The sequence below is a fragment of the Terrapene carolina genome, unplaced genomic scaffold (genome assembly GCF_002925995.2).
Source record: "Terrapene carolina triunguis isolate 2854851 unplaced genomic scaffold, T_m_triunguis-2.0 Scaffold147, whole genome shotgun sequence".
Lineage (NCBI taxonomy): Eukaryota > Metazoa > Chordata > Testudines > Emydidae > Terrapene > Terrapene triunguis.
In genome coordinates, this window is record NW_020664498.1 from 7,622,579 (window position 1) to 7,645,804 (window position 23,226).

Consider the following 23,226-nt stretch of genomic DNA (forward strand, 5'->3'; position numbering starts at 1 on the left):
CCTGAGTGGTGTTTTTGGGGGGAACTTTGGGGTTGGCGACACTGCATGCTGAATGCCAGTCTGGAACAAACTCTGTTAACACCTTTCTGGGAGAACAAACTTGTTTGGGGGAGGTCTGTCACTTCTCCAATACAGTACAAACCCGGTGCAGGTATCCTGAGCCTATGATGGCTCCTACCTGTCTCTCCAGCCATGGCCCATCCCCTTCTCTCTTCCCTCCAGACCCAGAGAATGCACTAGTTTACAGGCATTGCCATAAATCTCATCCTTTAGCTCCATCTGCGATCCCTCCAGCCCATCTCATCCCTTCACTCTCGCCAAGGCCTTCTTGGCTAAATCTCCTCCATCCTCACCCTCGTTGGCCTCCCTGTTGCTTTTGACCCTATTGGTCCATGTTCTCCTCCCTTGACTTTCCTGGCTCACCCCTCCCCTTATTCACCTCTATTTCTGCTTGTGCCCTTGTCCCTCTCCCCACCTTCCTAAGGGCTCTGCACTTGGCTCCTCCTCCCCTTGCACCCTTGGGGGCGATTTCCTATGGGAATCATGTGACCTCACCTTCATGCTGCTAACTCACAGATGTGCTCATCCAATCCCGCATCTCCGCCTTCTCCCTGACCGCTCCCACAATGCAATCCTCTCCGTGCCTCCCATTCACTGTAGCTGGCGACAACAGCATCCTCCTTCCTGTCAATCAATTCTGTAAAACTAGGGGATCCATACTGGCTCCTGTCTCTTCTCTATGCACCCAGACTGTCCTCAAGCCCCACCTCGTCTTTTCCCTCTATCATGTTTCTAACCCTGCTGCTCGTCCTTGTGTACAGGCAGCCAAGCTCTCCCGCAGGCCCTTTCCACCTCCCGCCTGGGTTACAGCAGCTTCCTCCTCGCTGGTCACCCATATTGCGTGTTGCTCTGACCTCCTCACCCCTCCCCTAGAATCCCTTTCCTGACCCCCCCCCCCCCCCCACTGCACCAGGTGCAAGCTTCTTGTCCTCACCTTGAGTCTTTTTGCAAATCAACCCCTTATCTTGTCCATCCCTGCCCTCTCCACTCCCCACACAATGCCAGCTATGGCCTCCCGCTTTCTCCTCTGCTCCCCTAGGCATGGAACTGACCCACCACCAGCCACCAATCGCTCCCTCAAACACCTTCTCCAAAGCCACTTCTGCCTCAGCAGCTCTGTGGAACCAGCCACAGGCTCAGAGGCAGTGGGGAAAACCAGTATTTATCCATTCACTACCTGGTTACGTACATACAAAATATTGAAGTATTGCAATGTCAGTATCCCACTGTCTCCTTATGCGCCACGCTTTGTGTCCCTCATCTTCTTAGATGTCAGCTGTCTACAGCTGGGACCATGCCTAATGTTCTCATAGTACAGTACCTAGCACACTGGGGCCCTGAGCATGGCTGGGGATTCTTGGTCCTAATGTCATATAAACAAAGCAGCAGAAGGAAAAGCGCTTCAAAACCATCATTCCTCCTCGCTACACTTTTAAGTATCTAATTATCATTAAACTTGTTTTGGACACCTACCAAGCCTCGTTTGCTCTACTCTGTTGGATTCCATTGCTGATTTGGGATACTCCTCTGGGTCTGTGTTGTAGAAATGTGGGCATGTCACTGCTGGTTAGCTTTTACTTAGCACAAGAAGCTTCTGCACGTTTTGCAAATGCAAAGTATGAAAATCATGTGTAAATTCTCTGACTGTTTTACTAATCCGACCCAGTGTTAATGACCATGTCACATTACACCCAGCTGTAATTATGCAGGATGAGAAAGTTTGTGGTTGTTTTCTTTAGACATTAAAACTTAATTCATGGGCTGTTCTCAAAGGCCTAACAGGAAAGCTGAGAGGTAAATCTCTCCCAATCAGACTAGCCCATAGAATGAAATGCTTTCTTCTACAGCTAATCACCATATATCTCAGCTGGATAGAGGCTAGCTATGTCATTTCCTTAGGCATTTGGTACATATTTGAATTTATAATTTGAAACATAAGTGGATCTTTGCATTTAAGAGAGAAAATCTGTGATTCATAGGAATATGAGAAACCTGGCTCCATCCTGCACTCCTCAGCTTAGAACGGAGAGAGGGAAGTCTTGTTTTATTTCTGCTGTCATCGTTTGTAGCTGTGTAACTGGAACTCTAAAGGCTCTTTCTTGTCTTGTCCTTTTCTTTCATCTAAAACAAAAAGTTGCTCTTTGTGTTTGGAAAATATATTAAAAAATCTTAATATCCCAGATAACTCTTCAGCATATCCTCCACTGACTCTCCTGGTGCCTAGTGGTGGCTGCATTCATTTCCCTGGTGGAGGAAGAGGTCTTTATTACATCTGAACATGGCTGACAGCTTTGCAGAGCACTTTGAGGCTTGGGACGTGCTGTATAAACCAATCACTAATACTCGCTCTCAGTGCAGTGAGTCTGAAGACTCTGCTTCAGTGAATGAGGGGAGCGAAGTGTTATGAATCGTTGCGCGGGTCATTAGAGCACTGGTGCTTGTGAAGTCTTGTAAGGAATATTATTCCATGCTGTATGTTCACATGCACCTGATCTCTGGGCTGTACTGTTGAGTTTCCACCATGGGGATCTGGTCAGGCTGTTTCCTGTCTGCCTTCCCAGTATAAGGGAAGCGGGTTTGAGGGTGGGACGATGTTTACTAGAGGATGCTGACCATAGTCCATTTCCAGCCATTAGACACTAGCTAATTCACACAAAGCCCAAAGCTTGCCTTCTCCTTCTGGGTATGGCAGTTCCTCACTGTGGGCTTTCCAAGCACATTGTACTGGTGTTTGGAGAAAGGAAGGCTGTGCTGTGTGCGTGGAAAACACAGAATGTATACTGACCAACACGGGAGTGTAGAGTACACAGGAATGGCACGATCTGCCCCACCTGTTGTAGTTCATCACTGTGGTTGGCTGGGACTTGCAAAGGAGCCTAATCAAATGTCAGTCACTGGGTTTTGGGTGCCTAACCCCCTTTGGCAATCCCAGCCATCAGGATTAGCTTAATAGTGCTGACAAAGGTCATGGTCAGGATCTGGGCTCTGTGGTGCTAGGTGCTGTACAAGCACAAAGGGAGGTGTGCTCCCTTTGCCATTCCTGTGGAAGTCCATGGGAAGACTGCAGTGGGGTCAGACTGGATCCTAATCTAAGAGGATTCAAGTGTAACAGGCAGTAAGAGGGAGGGGTGAGAGAGTAAGAGATGGAAGAGCCACATGTTCCCTGCCATTGATCTGTTCCATGGCTCCCCATCATTTGCATGTCACTGTGCAGGACTATACATGCTAGTGTGTGGTGTCTTGTGCAGAGATGCATATTTATCATCATACACACACAAACCAGCTGCCTCTCAAACCCACACCCTATCGCTGCAAACTCCCCCATGGACTACATAGCGAGGCCCAGTATTTTCTCCACTGGGCACTGAAGGATGCTTCTCATCTGGCATGCACCTTGTTCCTGAACAATTCAAACATGCCAGCAGCCAGAGATGTCAGTCAGGAGAAGAGGGATGACCACTGGCTAGGGCTCTAGCTTGGGGCTTGGGAAATGTGAGTTTAAGTGACTGCTCTGTTACAGACTCTCTGCATGACCTTGGGTAAGTCCCTTAGTTTTTCTGGGTCTGTGTTCCCCATTTGCACAGTGGGGATAATAGTGCTGCTCTATCTCCCAGGGGTGTTGAGGATAAATAGTGACATGATCAGATCCTACAGAGATGGACATCACTTTTTCCCATGTAAAACATACACATATGTAATATAGGACTTTCCATGTGTTTGTTATATGTATTGATTGCATTGTATTGCATAATCCTTTAAAATATATTTGCTGATATAACACATTAGCAGTTATAGAATTGGCTGATTTTATTACATTGAAAATATGGTCTAACACTTTTTTCAATAGCTTTAAAATATGTTGTATTATCCCACATTTTACCCTATATATACACATACTACATGTGTATCCAGATGTAAATATATTCCAACTTTGAGACATTTGATCAGCTATATGGGTCATGTTTGACATATTGGGAGTACGTTATATATTGCGGGGTGTGATATATTGTGTAGTGGGCAACACATTTAGCAAATGCTATATTAAACAAAATCCCCCCCCCCCCCAAAACCCCAAACCAAACGGCAATTTGTTTGCTTTGATGCATCTAGACACTGACCCATTCTTCATTTCCTTTTCCATTTAACTCTTCACTGGGGGTAAACTTACTATTGCTGGGAAAGTAGCATACATTTAGGTCTAGGGAAGAGTGGCTAAAGAGTTCTTTCCTTCCACTGGGACTGGTGGAGTATGATTGTTAGTACTCCTAAGACATAAGCAGCCTTGTCCTTTGCCCCATCTTCCAAACTGCTCTGTACTCTGCCAAAGCAAATCTCCTATTGCCTTCTCTCTGGAAAGCAGTCTTTATAGCCAAGTCCATTTCAAAACACATTTTACAGAATAAACGAGAAAGGGGAATAAATTAACATCAAACATCTGCAGTGAATTAGCAAATTATAAAACAGATCAAATTAACAAATGTTGCCTTTTACAAGCTCTACTGTGCAATTTCACATTTGATACAGATTAAAGCTGACACAAAATTTCTCATAATGCTTGATCAACTCAAACCACAAGAATGTGCAAAACAAGTTTAACATTACAGAATTGTTGTTTTCTATGTGAACTATTGTTCATGGTTTGGATGTGATTCAAAATAAATGTTTTGAAGAGCAACAAGCATATGTGAAGTATTTCCTCCTAACACCCAGCCCAGAGAGGAGAGCAGATGAGAATGAAATCAGATCATCACTCCATCTTGGGATGGAGGCATTTCTAGAGCAGATACATGCCTGCCCCTTCTATTGACTGGAACTCTGCTCTGAATGGCATTTTAACTATGGGTGAACAAAATGGTCATCTCCACTTTGAAGGGAAGCAATTTTGAAGCCTTAGTGTTTCGTTTCTCCTAATCTTTGACTAAGGAAGTGCTTGGGATCTCCAATTTATGCCTTTCCAGGAGAGAGCTGAGTTATTAGCCAGAACAAGGTTTAGTATTTCACTGTGATTGAGAAAAGATAATGTCATTTAAAAACGTACATATAGCGGAAGGGACTGGGGCTATCAGACCTTGCTTCTAGGGGAACAAGGGTCCAGGAAGTGCTTTCAAAGAGCCCTTTCTATCACAAGGATACAATAAGCAACACATATGCAACATAGGTGCAGCTGTCTGGAAACAAACGGTGGTCTGAAAAATCATAATACACGTTCTAGAGCCTAGACTTAATTAATAAAATACTCCTGCCTCTGTAGAGTGTGGCTCACCCCAAATCCTTGCAGTGCTTTACAGCTAGGTTGGCTATGAACCCTCCTTGCATGACAGAAGCCTGCTGTCATCTTGCCTCCTAGGTGAAGGATTCAATGTATTTCTTCCTCCCCCTCAAGATACACCAGTCCCATCCTTTGTCTGTATTCATAAACAGGACCCCACCCCTGCTGTTTCTTTCATCTTGCAGATCTCCTTTCATAGATTTCACAGTCTCTTGTTTTGCCTGTGGCTCAGTATGCAAATAGGCCGACACTGCGAGGCATAGAATACACACTAACCCCCTGACCAGACCGGGAGATAGGGGTCTGTTACCTGCTGCCTGAAAGGAACGTATATAAGGAACGTAAACTTCTGGTGACCTGCCTTAACTCCAAGACCTTGAACATATTTTTAGTATAGATACATAACTCCTTAACTATTATCTGCACATGCAATTATTATATCAACCAGTGGGCTCCTGGCTCTTGCTAGAGACCTCATGCTGTCTCTCAGTGAACTATTATGCATATATCTAACCCAAGCTATCCCTGCAAATCTCTATGCACCCCCTGCACCCTCTTCCAGTTATCCCCAAGGGGTCCTTGGGTCACACCACACATATCACTGTCTAAGAGCAGGACCTCTAGGAGGAGCATCTAAATCCTAAAGCTGTCAGGGGGTGCAAATTGGGGGATAGCAGGTATTTGTCCCTGCACTGCCCAGATTGGCACACTTGGCCTTGGAGTACTGCAGTGATGAGTGTGGTACAAGAACCTACAGAGAAGAGAAGAGGGAACCTGGGAGTGACCTCTCACCTAGCCCAGGGTAGGACCCCTGTGGAGCAGACACCTCACTTCCTTGCTGCTGAGGTTGCCATGAGTCAGTGTGTCCTCCCCTGGGCAGCTGTGCCACATCAGTGCTACGCGGCCCTTACAGCTGCACCAGAGTGCTCACCCGTTGTACCTTTCCCCCCAGTACACAGGCAGTGGTAAAAAGGAGCAAAGCTTCCTGCTCAGTATTTGCTGCCCTCTCCCACCGTCCCTTTGAGGGCCAGGGAATTGTGCCAAGGTCACAGAGGCCTGAGCCAACGTGCATGGAGTTCAGTGGGAAGACTTGCATTGATTTGAATGGGCTTTGGATCTAGGGTGACCAGACGGCAAGTAATCCGATGAAGTGGGCTGTAGCCCACGAAAGCTTATGCTCGAATAAATTTGTTAGTCTCTAACGTGCCACAAATACTCCTGTTCTTTTTGTGGATACAGACGAACACGGCTGCTACTCTGAAACCAGACAGCAAGTGTGAAAAATCGGGACAGGGGGTGGGGGGTAATAGGAGCCTATATAAGAAAAAGACCCCAAAATCAGGACATCTGGTCACCCTCTTTGGATCAGGCCAAAGGGAGTTATTGGGAGAAGCAGGAACAGAACTCAGAGTCCCCCACTCATCCCACAAGCCCTCTTGCCACCTGCAAAAGGCACCAAAGACCATCCCTCCTCTTGATCCCTCCTCTTCACGCAGCTGTTGAATTGATGCAGCAGGAGTTGGGTAAAGAATGTGAGCCTTGTGAATTAGGGGCCAGCAGAGAGCTTAGCCAGCTCTGGTGGCCTGGCTACCTGATGAGGAGTGCATTATCCAAACACACAGCTGGCAAAGTACTCATGGTCCTGCAAAAATAACACAGCCATGCATCCCCCTTTGCACAGAGACCGTCCTCAGTTGGCAGGAAATCCAGGGAGAGCACCGAACAGAAAAGGGACCTCTTTCCAGGCTGGACTGCAGAGCTTGCTGTGCCCCTGCACAGCCTGAGGGAAGCCCCTGGCATCACCGTGGCCTGCAGCAGCCCTGACCCAGCTCTCTGGACTAGACACACCCAGCTTTCTGCTCTTTCTTTGCTAGGCACTGGCCAAACTAGTTTTTTTTTTTTTTTTTTTTTTTTGTGTGGAGAGGGGCCAGGTGCAATGTCTCATGGAGCTAGCGAGGCAGTGGTAGCTGTGCACTGGCATTGAACGTGCAACCACTCACTGCAGGCTCTGAACTGGCAGAAGGGACAGGCCTCAGGAGGTGGCGGCCATGAGGTCCCCATACAAAAGCCAGGGTTGCTATTTGCAAGGAGTGCGCCTTGCTATGACCTTCTGCTGATGCATGCTGCACACGGTGTCTGTGCTGCAGGAGATGCTGTCGTTGGGCATATCCGTCCCTGATCACTTGCGCTGGTCATTAGAGAACCCATGGCCTTTCTGTAGCAGCCAGGACCATTGCATTCTCTACCATTGTCCTGCCATTCCGCGGTGGGGGAAAACTCACTGCCCTGCTCTGCTTGCATTACTCAGGCAGTGCAAAGGAGAGGAAACCACCTGCCTTTGCAGAGCAGCTGCGGTGTAGACATGCCTTGACCCACTGCCTGGCCTACAGAAGTATAATATAATATATGGAGATATACCCATCTCATAGAGCTGGAAGGGACCCCCAAAAGGTCATCAAGTCCAGCCCCCTCCCTTCACTAGCAGGACCAAGTACTGATTTTGTCCTAGATTCCTAAGCAGCCCCCTCAAGGATTGAACTCACAATCATGGGTTTAGCAGGCCAATGCTCAAACCACTGAGCTATCCCTCCTCCACTACACCTCCTGCACTGGTGGCCCTGTAGAGGTGAGTGTGTGTGCAGGGATGGTTTCGTATAATAGGTGGGGTGTCATTCCCAAGCGGGCCTGTGACCAACTCCCATGTCACCTCTCCTCTCCTGCTTGGGGCTTCAGATTCCCTGCCACAGGCTGATGGCAACGGGAGCAGGCACCTCTGTCCATGCCCTTGGCTGAGATAGGGCAGGAGGGCTCCCCTGCGTCTGTGTTGGCACAGGAGTGTTTTCTTACATACTGTAGGCACGGCATCACCACAGTCTCTGAGCAGCTCCCAGACTGAAACTACCGTAGCCTCTCTACCCCCACGAGGTAATGGGTATTATTCTCCCCAGCGTATACATGGGGAACTGAGGCACTGAGAGACTGAGTATCTAGCCCAAGTCGCGCTGAGAGTGTGTGCTAGAGACAGTAACACAGAAACCACAAACTTGTGCTAGTTTATTTCCTTTCTGGCCTTGCAGTGAGAGGAAGTGGACCGCACATGATGCTATTGTTGCATAGTTATGGCCCAAGGCATGGTACTGACTCTAGTGCAGTGCTAGGGCCTGGGCAGTGCGCTGTGGAACTCTGGGGTCTACTTGGTGAGGGGGTGTGATAGCCATGGCTGTGTTTGTGAATAGCGAAGCTGGGCAAATCCCATCAATCAGGTTCAGCAGGTAGAGTCACGGTTGTTAAAATGAGCTTTGCACATGTCCTTAGTGTGATTTGTCTGTGCTGATTTTAGCAGCATTGCGCACAAGAACCTCCCAATGGGCTGGTGTGACCATGTAGGTCATACGTGCTCTCTTATTGTGCAATGGGCGCAGGATGCCTGGCGCTGGCTCTCAGCCCTGCCCACACACCGCTCCAGTGACCATTGAGCTTGGCTTGTTGAGGACACACACAAGAATTGGCTTCTGAAACACATCCTTGGCTCCTGCACATCCCAGGGCCCGGCTCCGTAGGTGACAGTCCATATGTTGTGAATGTCAAATAGCCCCTTGTTGTCACCATAAACTGAAGTGCTCAATTTAAACTCTTTCTCAACTTCAAAGCCCACCTCCTAGCAATGTGTTCTTTAATCAAAGCAGAACCTGCAACTGTAGAGCATTTGAGATTTCTAGGATGATCCATTTCTGCATCTCGGTCCCTTCCTGCTGGAGCTGATGTGTTCAGGTAACAGAGATTAGAGTAGCATGGCAGGCAGAGAAGGGCTTTTGATGCTGGAAAAACAAAAAGCAGAAGGAGCTGAGTAATTTTTGACATTCCCACCCAGCTTAACACTCCTGTCAAGAGGAGGCTGCCAGCTAAAAGCCAAAATATCAAAACTGCAGGAACTGCCCATCTCACAGCCGTTGACCCATGTATCTCTCCAGCTTCAGAGAGCGAGCTATCCCTTGATCCACACCCACCTCTTTTTCCTAAGCGTCTCTATGGCTAATGGGTAATTTGAAGCACATGTGTTTCTGTATTTTATTAACCAACTTTGAAAGGTAACATTTGCTCACCAAAATGCAGCACACCCATTGCAGCCAGCCTTCCTCCACAGGGCAGTGACTCCACTAGTACATCGCAAAGGTCAGCTTTATTCAGCTCATCTTCTGCAGCTGTTTATCCCAAGGTTGCTATAGAAAGACAGGAGTAACACTGGGCTCTGAGGAATTATCTAGTGCCCTATACAGTGGCATCTCAGGGAGTCTTGATTGATTCCTTCCCGAGACTGGCTGGTCATCATCATGCAGGTTTTAGCTGCTGAAACAAAGACCAAGATTATCACCTTGAGGCTGGAAAGTGAAAATCAGTCAATTTGTTACAGGCTAGAAACCATTTCTCTGACTTCCTTCCCGCCGTTGGTTCCTAGTCCTTCCCTCTCATGGTTTGTTGCAACACGAGGAATCGATGCAGAGGAGAGACAGTTTGTCCCCTCACCCGAAGTCCCAGCTCTCCGTGTTGTCCTGTAGCCCTTCTTGCTATCACGAAGAGCTCCGGCTCTACCTCTCCGTCGTGTGCATCTGAACTGCTGCCCTCTGCTGCTTGAGGGCCAGGCCCGTTACAGTGAGCATGGAAAGCCCTGACAGCCCTGGAACCAGCAAGCATTCTCCTTGCTCAGTCATTTGGCATGAGAAAAGAGGCATCCTCTCCTCCCTGCCCTGCCCTGCTCTGGGTGGCTCTGGTGAACAGCATAGCAAAGGTTGGGCATGCCCTATGGCTGCAGAATCCAGACACTAAAAGGAAACCCTGGGCCAGAGCACCCCATCTTCTGCTCCAGGGATGTGTGGAGGGGAGCTTGTACCTCTCCTCGTCAGGGGCTGCGAGGGCTGATGTAGTCCTGGCACGGGCATGGGCTACTCAGGGATGCCCTATCTTGCTTCTTTGCTGCAGTGACCCCTATGGCCCATGGCAGGGGCACAGATCCACCCTGCCATCCCATGCTACAGACCCAAATCCACATCCTCCCTCCCCTGGTCCACCCCAGACACACTTCCATTCCACCGGGACTGTCCGTGCCATTCCTGCGACCATCTCTAGCTACGATGATTCCCCATATGATGATTCTAGCACGATGATTCCCCAGAACACTTGGCCCCTGGGGATCGGCACCCATGCAGTGGCCTTTCTGGAACCCATGGGGGTCTCACCCAGGTCAGAACACCAGTTCAAGGCATTCCTACTCAGTTGTCTTGGAGAGACCGGTACCGAACCCAGTGCCAAGACCAGTACCGAACAACCGGAACAGGTCCCCCATTCAGAGGACAGAGTAGAGGCTAGGGCAACATCACATGCCTCTTCCTCCTTTTCGACAGACAACACACTGGTATCTAAGGGGGCATCTGCACCAGATTGACTATAAGGCCCACCAGGACTTACTAAAGTGGGTGGTGTCAAACCTGGACATGCAGGCGGAGGTTGTGAAGGAGCCAGCTCATGGCTTCTTGGACATCTTGGCGGCTGCAGGCCCTGCAAGAGTCGCTCTTCCCCTTCATGAGGCGATTGTGGAGCCCATCAAGACTCTGTGGCAGAACCCAGCCTCCCTCCCTCCTACAGCTAAACGGACAGAGCAGAAGTATTTTATACCTGTCAAACGTTGTGAATCTTTATTTTCGCACCCTCCCCATGGTTCACTCGTGGTGGTGGCTGCCAACGAAAGGGACCATTAAGGCCAGGCGGGGCCCACACCAAAGGCGAAGGATCCCAAGAAGCTAGGCTTGCTCGGGAGGAAAGCCTACTCCACTGAAGGGTGGTTGGGGGTGTTACAGCTCCACATAGCAAGCCAGCAGGCCTTGCTGGGTTGATATGATTTTAATAATGTGGGAAGTGATGAAGGACAAACTTCCCCAGGACAACCAGCAGGAGTTCTCTGCCCTTGTGGAGGAGGGCAAGACAGTGGCCAAGGCCTCTCTGCAGGCAGCCCTGGACGCTGCCAATTCTGCGGCCAGGTCAATGGCCACGGCTGTCACCATACGCAGGAGCTCATGGTTGCAGGCATCAGGGGTCCAGCAGGAAGTTCAACAAACTTTCCAGGACCTTCCATTTGAGGGATCCTCACTCTTTTCAGAGCAAACAGATATCAGGCTGGACAGCCTTAAAGATATAGGGTGACACTAAAGTCCCTGGGACTGTACACTCCTACACAGTGTAGGAAACATTGTAGGCTGCAGCAATACGGGTGGTACGACCCCCAACCAGCTAGACACGATCAACAGAGGAGAAGAAACAAGAGGTTTGGGCGTAGGCCACCTCCACCCTCCTCCTCAGCATTCCAGCACCTCAAAGCACTCGTTCTATCGAGATGCTCAAGGACAACCTACAATCCCTTCACTTCAGGATACAGTCACCCCCATTTTTCCAACCACCTTTCACATTACCTCAGACCGCTGGGTCCTAAACACAGTGGAATATGGGTATACCCTCCAGTTTGTATCTATCCCACCTTCCCACCCACGTTCCCCACCCCTCTTCATGGACCCTTCTTATGAGCTTCTGTTGGAGCAAGAAGTGCAATCCCTTCTTTGGCTGGGAGCCGTGGAAGAGGTTCCACAAGTGCTAAGGAGAAAGGGGTTCTATTCCCATTACTTCCTGATCCCCAAGGCCAAGGGAGGTCTCAGACCAATCCTAGACCTACGGTAACTCCTCGCTTAACGTTGTAGTTATGTTGCAGAAAAATGCTACTTTACGTGAAACGATGTTAAGCAAATCCAATTTCCCCATAAGAATTAATGTAAAGGGGAGGAGGGGGTTAGGTTCTAGGGAAATATTTTTCACCAGACAAAAGACATATATATATATATATATAGAGACACACACACACACACACACACACACACACACAGTATACGTTTTAAACAAACAATTTAATACTGTTCACAGCAATGATGATTGTGAAGCTTGGTTGAGTGGTAAGTCAGAGGGTGGTATATTTCCCAGGAAATGCCTTAGTGCTGAATGATGAACTAGAACCAGGACGACTTTAAGTAAGGAGTTACTGTACATAATTTCAACCGCTATCTCAAGAAGTTGATGTTTCGTATGGTCTCCTTGGCCTCCATCATCCCGTCACTGGGTCCAACGGCTTGGTATGCTGCCCTCGACTTGAAAGATGCATACTTCACATACTAATTTTCCAAGGCCACAGAAGGTTTCTGAGATTTGTGGTAAACTAGGCCCCATTATTAATTCACAGCCCTACCATTTGGGCTATTGGCAGCCCGAGGGTCTTCACCAAGTGTATGGCTCTGGTAGCGGCCTTTCTGAGGAGATATGGGAACATGTGAACTCCTCTTTTCAACAACTGGCTCATCAAAGGTCAGTCTTGGGCACAAGTGGAGTCCGATCTTGTCCTCATACAATCGACCTTCCAGGCTTTGGGTCTCCGAATAAATGTACAAAAGTCGACCCTTACGTCCGTACAAAGACTAGAGTTCATTGGGGCAGTTCTTGATTCAACACAGGGGAAGGCCCTTCTCTCAGAGGACTGCCTCTGGGCAATCTTGGCACTAATAAGCTCCTTGCAATCGCAACCGGTCACAACAGGCCGGGTTTGCTTGAGCCTGCTTGGCCACATGGCATTCTACACCTACGTGGCTCAACATGTGAGGTTGAGACTCAGACATCTCCAAGCCTGGCTTGCCACGGTATACTATCCCTCCAGACATCACTTGGACAGGGTTCTCATGGTTCCATCTCAAATCCTTGACTTGTTGACAGAGTGGTTAGACTGATGCACATTCTGTGTGGGGGTATCCTTCACAAGGCCTCGTCCGTCCACATATCTGTTCTCTGACGCCTTGGCACTGGGCTGGGGAGCCCACCTGGGGCATCTTAGGACTCCCAAGAGGAGCTTTTGCTCCATATCAATCTCAGGGAACTCAGGGCAGTCCGCCTATCTTGTCAGACATTCTTGCCCCAGATCACAAACAAGACAGTCTCGGTTCTCACGGACAATACATTGGCCCTGTACTACATCAACAGGCAGAGCGGAGCTCATTCTTCCCCCCATGCCAGGATGTAGTTCATTTGTGGGAATTTTGCATCATACATTCGATTGGGTTTGAAGCATCTTACCTGCCAGGGGTGCAGAACCAGCTCGCAGATCACCTCAGCAGGTCATTCTCTCCTTACCACAAGTGGTCTCTGTGACAGCTTGGACCCCCCTGTCTGGGATGCCACCTGATGTGCTGGGGTCCCATTGCATCTGCCCGTTCCACCAGTCTGGGCTTCCTCACCCTGTCCTTTCTGTGCCAGGCCCTCAAACCTTCTCTAGCACACACACGCACGCGCGCACACACACACACACACACGGCCACACCCAACTGCAGACACAGACTGAAATCAACTTTGTGTGGGAAGATTCAGCTCAAGGATTTATCCAGCAGTCATGTACACACCTCCTTTAGGGTGTAAACTGAAAATAATATTGTCTTACACTGTATAGCGAGATCTGCATAACGCAAGCTCATAAAAATTGCCCCCTCCCTCAAAGTGGAAAAAGATATGCACTGCTTCCCCCCCCCCCCCCCCCGATATGAATTGCACAAACTGGGTTTTGAAATGAACAAGAAATAAGTTTATTAACTACAAAAGGTAATTTTTTAGTGATTATAAGGGATAGCAAACAGAACAAAGCAGATTACCGAGCAAATAAAATAAAACACGCAAACTAAGTTTAATACACTCAAGAAACAAGTTACAAAATGTAATGTCTCACCCTCAATGTTGTTTTAGGCAAGTTGCAGAGTTTCTGTGGCTTAGAGTTCCAGTTATTTCTCTTTACAGACCATAACCCTGTCTCAGCCTGGACTCAACCCTGCCTTCCCCTCCAGGTGTTTTTAGCAGTCTTCCTTCCTGGGCAGGCAATGGAGGAGAGTCCAGATTGCCTTGCTTCCCAGCCTTAAATAGAATTTACATAAAGCAGGAAGCCTTTGTTTCCAGTGGAAAAGTACCAACAATGTCCAAGGTGGTATTTTGTACCAGGTGATCTTATCACCTGACCTTGCAATGTCAAAGCAACCATGAAACCAGGTTTATTTGCAATGTCCACAGGAAGGAACTCCAGGGAAGATGGGAGATTCACATCTTCGAAGACTCATGTTTTTTTCCTAATGGCCCATTAAGGCTGATTGCTAACAGTCTGGTGGGCGTTTCCCAAGTACACACCCAGTGGTAATTGTTACATAGACAATATTCCTAACTTCAGTTACAGAAAGGATACATGCATACAAATTGGATAAACACATTCAGTAAATCATAACCTTTCCAATGATACCTCACATTACCTGTCTTGCATAAAACATATTTTAGTTGTGCCATATTGATATCCTAACAATATTTCTATGAAGGATATGGGGTGTAACATCATAATCCCTTCACCCAGATGTCACCAGGGACATCTTCCACAGGTGGGGGTTTCCCCACATAGACCTGTTCACCACCCATGCAACAGGAAGTGTCAACAATTCTGCTCCCTGAGTCATGGTCAATTCATCTGTTCTACCTACACCTTTCCCCCCCATTCTGTTGATTCACAATGTGCTGATGAAGATCAAGTAGGACTGTGCTCCGGTCATTCTAATAGCTCCAGCATGGCCAAGACAGCACTGGTACACCATGCTCGTTTGACTTTCAATGGAGGCCCCAATCACGCTCCCTCTGCACCTGGACCTGATCTCCCAGAACCACGGGTGGTTGCTCCACCCAAACCTCAGCTCACTGCACCTGAAGGCCTCGAATCTTCATGGCTAAATCCTGAAGAGCAGACTTGTTCAGAACAGGTTCGTAGGTTTCTTCTGAGCAGTAGGAAACCCTCCACGAGGGCAACTTACCGGGCAAAGTGGAAGTGGTTCTTTATCTGGTCTTCTCAACGTGGAGTCCCACTCATGCCATTCACATTGCAGCTCATTCTGGATTACCTTCTATCCCTGAGGCAGCAGGGCCTGGCCCTCCCATCAGTCAAGGTACACCTGATGGCCATCTCAGCATTCCATCCGAAGATCGACAATAGGTCATTCTTCTCTCATGAAATGGTTATTCATTTCCTCAAAGGCCAGGAGAGGGTACTCCTTCAAATGAAGGAACCAGCTCTCCCCCTTTCTCCCCCCCACCCGTCACCCACGGACCTGAACTGTGTCCTTTCAAAGTTAACAGGCCCGCCCTTTGAGCTGCTAGCAACATACTCATTGCTGCACCTCTCTTGGAAGGTAGCATTTCTGGTGACCATTACGTCGGCCAAGAGAGTGTCAGAGATCCAAGCCCTCACCGCAGAGCCCCCATATACAATCTTCTTTAAAGACAAGGTGCAGCTACACCCACCTCCACAATTCCTCCCAAAAGTGGTGTCTCAGGTCCACTGCAACCAACCCATTTTTCTCCCAGTCTTGTACCATAAACCACATGTGGACAGGGAAGAGCGATGCCTGCGCTCCTTGGATGTTAGACAGGCCCTGGCGTTTTATATTGAGAGGACCAAATTGCTTTGTAAGTCACCACAGCTCTTCATACTGATAGCTGAAAGGATGAAGGGTCTCCCCATCTTTGCTCAGAGAATTTCATCCTGGATCACATCATGTATCTGGGTGTGTTATGACCTCATGGGGGTTCCCCCTCTGCTTAACCTGGCTGCTCATTCCACGAGGTCCCAGGCCTCAAGTCCCAATTCAAGATATCTGTAGAGCCATGACTTGGTTCTCGGTACACACGTTCTCAATGAACTATGCTATTACTTAACAGGCCAGAGACAATGCACACTTTAGCCATGTTGTGCTACAGATGGCTTGCCATTGAACTCCATGTGGTACAAAGTCAAATGCCTTACAGAAATGTAAGTATATTATATCAACACTAATACCTTTATCAACCACACTTGTAATCTAATCGAAACAAGATATCAAGTTGGTTGGACAGGATCTATTTTCCATAAACCCATATCGGTTTGCATTAATTACATTACACTCCTTTAATTCTTTATTAATTGAATCCCATATCAGCACTCCATTTTCTTGCTTGGGATCAATGTCAGGCTCACAGGATTAGCTTTCTTCCAGTCTTCTGAAACTTCCCCAGTGCTCCAAGACTTATTGAAACCTTAATGGTCCAGTTCTAAAACTCTTGGATGCAAGTTATCTGGAACTCCTGATTTAAAAATATCCAACTTTAGTAGCTTCTGTTTAACATCCTCTAGAGATACTAGTGGAATGGAAAGAGTATTATCATCCCCATATGATGAGACTGCATCATCTGTTTTTTCCCTAAATACTGAACAGAAATATTTATTGACTACTCATGCCTTTTTTTTGTATTATTATTGATAATTCGATCATTTCCATCTAACAATGGACCAATACAATTATTAGGATACTTTTTGTTCCTAATATATTTAAAAAAACTCCTTTATTGTCCTTACCTCTGCTGGCCATAGAGTTCTCCTTGGGGCTGTTTGCTTCCCTTATCAATTTGCTACAATTCCTAACTTCTGATTTGTATTCATTACTATGAACTTCCCCTTTCTTCATTTGTTTTACATTTCTATCTATATATTTACAGCTGCCTTAACTTTCCCTCTAAATCAGGTTGGTGTTTTAACCAGTCTGGCCTTCTTCCTCAGTTGTGGCTTTTGGGGCATCTCACCGAGTGTTGTTAAATGATTCCCAATTATCAATCACATTTTTCTGATTAAATTCTTCCTCCCAGCTGATTTGGCTCATAATTATTTTCAGCTTTGTGAAACTGGCACTGTTAAAGCACCAAATTTGTGTCACTGGTCTGGACTTTATTCTGCTCATGGATTATAAATTTGATCAAGTCATGATCAACTTGTACCTAGGCCACCATTAATTTTTACTTCTGTGGTTGGTGCCTCTTTATCTATTAGGACGAGGTCTAATACAGAATCCCCCCATGTTGGCTTGTGACAGAGCATTATCAGCAGCACCCTGATCACTGACATTGCTGCAGCCTAGAGAAGGCTACAGGCCCAGCTGGAGGCAATTATATACTTTCTGTTGGGGGACTGTGACCTCCTGGGTGGTGATCACTGGGCTAACATGGCAATTGGGAGAATATAAAAGGAAGAAAGAGGAAGCAAGGGGCCGCTTGGAAGGGGGCTTAATTAGAGGGTGAGCCTGGGCTGAGACGCAAGGGCTGGAGGGAAGTGTACCCTTGCCGTAAGCCTGCATTGCATGGTGTTACTATATAAGAAAAAAATGAATACATACATGGTACCCCTTGGTGAAAGGTTACAACCCAGCGTGTGTTTGTGATTGTGAAACCACCTGGACTGGCCAGGCAATGTGGTTCACCGGGGAGCGACGGAGGTGCCCTGTGACATGGCTGCAATGCTTTTGGAGTTAGGAAATTGTCATTGATAATGTGTAGAAATTCCAAGCATGGAACCTCCAGCCTACATCACCCAAGTTGAAGTCCCCCAGGATCACCCAGCTTTTCTCCTATACGTTATAGATCGGTGTGTAAGGAGCTGGTCATCCTGTTCCCTCGGGTGATCTGGTGGCCTGTAGCAGATACCAGCTAGTACCCCATCTTGTGCTTTGTCTGTTAGGACATTGATTCATAAGCATTCAAGATAACTCAGAAGAAAATTATCAGTGACTCAGAAACAGGTAATGCCATTTTTGACATAGAGTGACTCCCTCTCCCTTTTTGCCCACTGGAGTCTTCCTAAATAGGTTCTAGCCATTGATTTTAACCTTCCAGTCATGCGAATCATCCCACCAGGTTTCCGTAATGCCACCTAACCTAAGTTAGTTGCACGGCCTCAGAGCAGGCTATCTAAGGCCGTGCAGGGGGGAGAGGCGCCTCTCCCCTGACCCCGGAGCTGCTGCGGTGAGAGAGGGCTGGGGAGAGTCCTCTCTCCCTGCTGCAGCCCCAGGACAGCCTGCACCCCCGAACCCCTCATCCCCAGCCCCACCCCAGAGCCTGCACCTGAGCCAGAGCCCTCATGCCCCCATGCCCCAACCCTCTGCCTCAGTCCTGAGCCCCCTCCTGAACCCCAAACCCCACATCCCCAGCCCCACCCCAGAGCCCACACCCACAGCCAGAGCCTTCACCCCCTACAACCCAACCCTCTGCCCTAGCCCTGAGCCCCCTCCCGCACCCCAAACCCCTTGGTCCCACCCCTGCCACACATCACCTCCATATTGGTGCACATAACAAAATTCATTCAGCACCTGGATGTAAAAAATGAGAGGGAACATTGCACCTAACTCAAATTAATTTTCATAAATGAGTGATTCCAAGTCGTCTTGTTTGTTACCCAGGCTCCTAGCTCCGGTGTATAGGAAAGTGAAGAATTTCTTCTCTTCGTGTCCTTTGGTTCCTCGATTTCATTTTGTTCTCAACATCTCGGTTTTGTGCTGAGCAGTCATATCTTCCCTCTTTTTAACCTCCCCTTTTGCTATTAGTTTAACCCCCTCCTCACTACTCTACCCAGCCTGGTCCCCAGGAGGTTGGTCTCCCTTCTACTGAGGTGGACGCTATCCAAACTATACAGCCCCCTCTCCCCACTGAAGGTGGATCAATGTTCCACAAATCCACCACTCCACCCCCCACCACTTACCTAGCCAGTGTGACAAAGTTCTTCCTCTATCTTGGTGGGTCCTGCGCTTACTGGCGGATTTTCTTGTCTCAGAGATTCACCATGTGGGTTGGGGAACAGCCCAGAGACCTTCCCTTCTGGAAGAACCCACAGTCCAGGTCAATTGGGAAGTTTGGGGGGAAACCCGGGCCCGCCCTCTACTCCAGGTTCCAGCCCAGGGCCCTGTGGACTATAAATACATATATAAATATAACTATAAACTGTCTATAGTGCCTCCTGTAACAGCTGCATGACAGCTACAACTCCCTGGGCTACTTCCCCATGGCCTCCTCCAACACCTTCCTTATTCTCACCACAAACTGAAATGAGCTCCTTTTTAAAACCCAGGTGCCCTGATTAGCCTGCCTTAATTGATTCTAGCAGCTTCTTCTTAATTGGCTCCAGGTGTCCTAATTAGCCTGCCTGCCTTAACTGGTTCTAGCAGGTTCCTGATTACTCTAGTGCAGCCCCTGCTCTGGTCACTCAGGGAACAGAAAACTACTCATCCAGTGACCAGTATATTTGCCCTCTACCAGACTCCTGTACCCCACTGGTCTGGGTCTGTCACACCAGCCATTCACTTCCAGAATCTTCTGCCTTCTGTTTGCCTTTGCTCATGAGACAGGATGGATCTCCAAGAAGATAGCTTGGATATTCTTCTTTTTCAGCACTCTTGGTAGATGTGAGCATGGGTGTGTGAGCGGATGTTTGTGGGCCTGGATGTGTATGGATGTGTGGGTGAGCATGGGTGTCTGTATGTGTGTGAGAGAGCGGCAGTGCTTAATTTGTGGCTCAAGCAATTTTTTTACATTCATAACTGATGCAGCAAGCCCAGAAATCCCAGGGCTATGAACTGCCAAGCCTAAAGGTGCCGGGGCTCAGCCCTGGCAAGCCCTGGCACAAATCAAGCACTGGAGAGCGTATGTGTGTAAGGTAATATCACATGAATGTGTTCCTAGGTAGAAGGTTCACAACCTGGAACTAGCTTGGGGCATTGAAATGAGGTACTTGGCAGAAAGAGATCAAAGTGTGAAAAGCTTGCAGAAGTGTAAGATCCCTACAAGATCAGAGACTGGGGCCAGAAAGGGCTCCAGCATCTGGCACTAATGCAGGAAGACTACTGTAATATTCCCAAGAATTATCTGACAGATTCACAAAAACATCACCTCGTTGCGGGGCGTGACTGGCCCTAGGCAGCTGATAACATTTAGGCTGGTCCAATAGCATTGGGATCTAATTGTTCTTGCCTGTCCCACCAGAATGACCGTGTCTCCTGAAATAAACCAGAAAACCCCAAAGGAAAAGGGAAAAGATAAGTAGGGAGATCAAAGCCCCTCTTCTAGAGCATCCCCCCCACACCAGAGCATGGTCTTTTTAGCCTGTCCTCCCTTGGATCCTGCTAACTGGGAATGCTGGGGATTGTTATCAGTTACTTACTCATCTCCGGGTAGTAGCCGAATAAGGGAATCACCCAGGAATGCAGAACGCAGTGTGAAGAACTAGCTAAGGCTCTGCCAGGGAGCTAAACACCTCCCAGGCCATGATCTGTGATGGAGTTAGCTGCCAGGCAGGGTAACCATGTGGGGAGAGGTTATATCTAATGTTGAAAGCGCAAGCTGAGATTGAGAACTCCCCACCCCACAGCCAGGCTCAAGAACACGCAGTGCAGCAGTATCGATTCACCCTTCCCCGCACCTGAAGGAGCCAGGCAGGACAAAGCGGGAGTGAGAACAACAGTGACTTCTTTTAAAACAGCAGCAGCAAAAGCATAAAACAACGTGAGCTCTGTCACGGGGCTTCATCTGCCCAGCACGGACGAGTTGGATACTGACTGCACCAGCTGAGACAGAGCAAGAAAGATGTATCGCCACACAAACAGATCTGCACATACGTGCACTTGACCACCTAGACAGACACTCTCTCTCTTTCTTTGTCTCTCTCTCTCTTTCTCTCTCTGTCTCACACACACCCTCCCAGAAAACACAGAATCATAACAATGTAGGACTGGAAGGGGCCTTGAGAAGTCATCTAGTCCAGTCCTCCCGCTGAGACAGGGCCAAGTAAAGCTAGACCATCCCTGACAGGTGTTTGTCCAACCTGTCCTTAACAACCTCCAGTGATGGGATTTCACATGTCTATCCTTGGGAGAAGCCTACATAGCCTGGCCCCATCTCCATCCTTTCAGAGAGCCCAGAACGGGGACATCCAAGAGGACACTCAGTGCTCCCCTCCAGCACACACAAACCTGCCCCCACTGCGCCTCCCCTGTCCCATTAACCTGTGTAACTAGCACCTGGGACTGAGCACCCAGGTTGGCCTAGTCTGTCCGTGAGCGCCCCCACTGCACAACTATCCCTGAACCATACCCGGCCTACTGTGTTCACACTGGCACTGCATTCATCCATGTGAGGTGCTAGAACTTCCGGGGGCACATCCCCTGGGTCTTAGTGCCACACTAAGCTGCACCGCTTTATTAATTCTTTCACAAGTATTGTGGGAGAGCTTGTCTGTCCTTCCTGGGCCCCTGTGAGAAAGTGCTTTTAGCCCAACAATAAGTTAAATAAACCACTTCCTGCTTAGCATGCTTTAGCCTTCTGTCTACAGCCTCCATTCCAACCAGTGCCACAGTTGATCCAGCTCAGGACAGTGACCTATCCCAGCGGCTGGCATTAACACAACTCTCATTTCGGCAACAGGAAGCAGATGTAGGGCATGAGACATGGCAAAGGGCATTTCAGCAACAGCTTGTCCCCCTGGATAGGCAGTTTGCATTCAGATATGGAGCAGTGCAGACAGCTGATGCAGGGTAATAGGTGTGGAGCCCACATATGCTGACCAGCAATTCTGGAGCAGGGCCACAAGCATAGAGTGATGGGATCACATTGTCATGCAGACATGGGATAAGCAGCAGTGGCTCCAGAACTTCCGCATGAGGAAGCAGACCTTCATGGAGCTGTGAGAGGAGCGTCAGCACCAAGACACACAGGAGGGAGGTCATTTCCAGTCCAGAAGTGAGTTGCTGTTGCCATCTAGAAGCTGGCTACCCTGGGTGCTACAGGTCTGTGTCTACAAGTTTGATGTTGGAAAGTCAACTGTCGGGGTTGTGGGGATGGAGGTTTGTGAGGCAATTACTGTTATGCTTCACCCACTGATGGTGGAGATTGCTAATGTCCCCAAAATAAAAGTAAATGGGGATCCTGAAATGTGCTGGGGCCACTGAGGGTGCACATGTGCCCATTGTCTGACCCCTCCAAGGTGCACATGAATATGTCAACAGGAAAGGATAGTACTCACTCATTATGCAGGCCTTGGTCAATCGTAGAGAGAGGTTCAGGGACACCAACATGGGATGTACTGGCAAGCACACGGGATGCCAGGGTATTACAGAGATGTGGTGTTTTCCAATTAGGACAATCTGGGACTTTATTTCCCACCCAATAATATGGATATCAACATGTTGTGTGTGCCCACTGCTATTTTGGGAGAGCCAACCTGCTGCCCTGGCTCATGAAGCGCTACCCTGCTGAGAGAGCACCTGGCAGGGGAAGGTTCATACGCTGAGCAGGATGGTGAGGGAATGTGCCTTTGGCCCATTGAAGGCAAGATGGTGCCTCCTGCAAACCCATTAGGATGCCAGTGAGTCTAATGCCATCCAGGTTATTGGGGTGTCCTGTGCACAGCACAACAGATGTGAGGAGAAGGGGGAGAACTTTTGCCAGCAGGGGACTGATGCCTGCACTGGTTAAATGATTAAAGGATTAGAAAACCTGCCTTATAGTGATAGACTCAAGAAGCTTGGTGTGTTTAGATAGGTCAAAGGGTGACTTGACTATAATCCATAAGTACCTACACGGTGAACAAACATTCAGTAAAAGGCTCTTCAGTCTAGCAAAGAAAGGTATAACATGATCCAATGGCCGGAAGTTGGAGCTAGACAAACTCAGGCTGGAAAGAAGGTGTAAATTTTTAACAGTGAGAGTAATTAACCATTGGAACAATTGACTAAGGGCCATGGTGGATTCTCCATCACTGACAATTTTAAAATCAAGATTGGATGTTTTTCTACAAGAGCTTCTCTAGGAATTATTGTGGGGAAGTTCTCTAGCCTTTGTTATGCAGGAGGTCAGACTAGATCATCACAATGGTCTCTTCTGGTCTTGGAATCTATGCATCTATGATGCTGCCCCAGTTGGGGGGAAAATAAGGAGGGGATCACTTG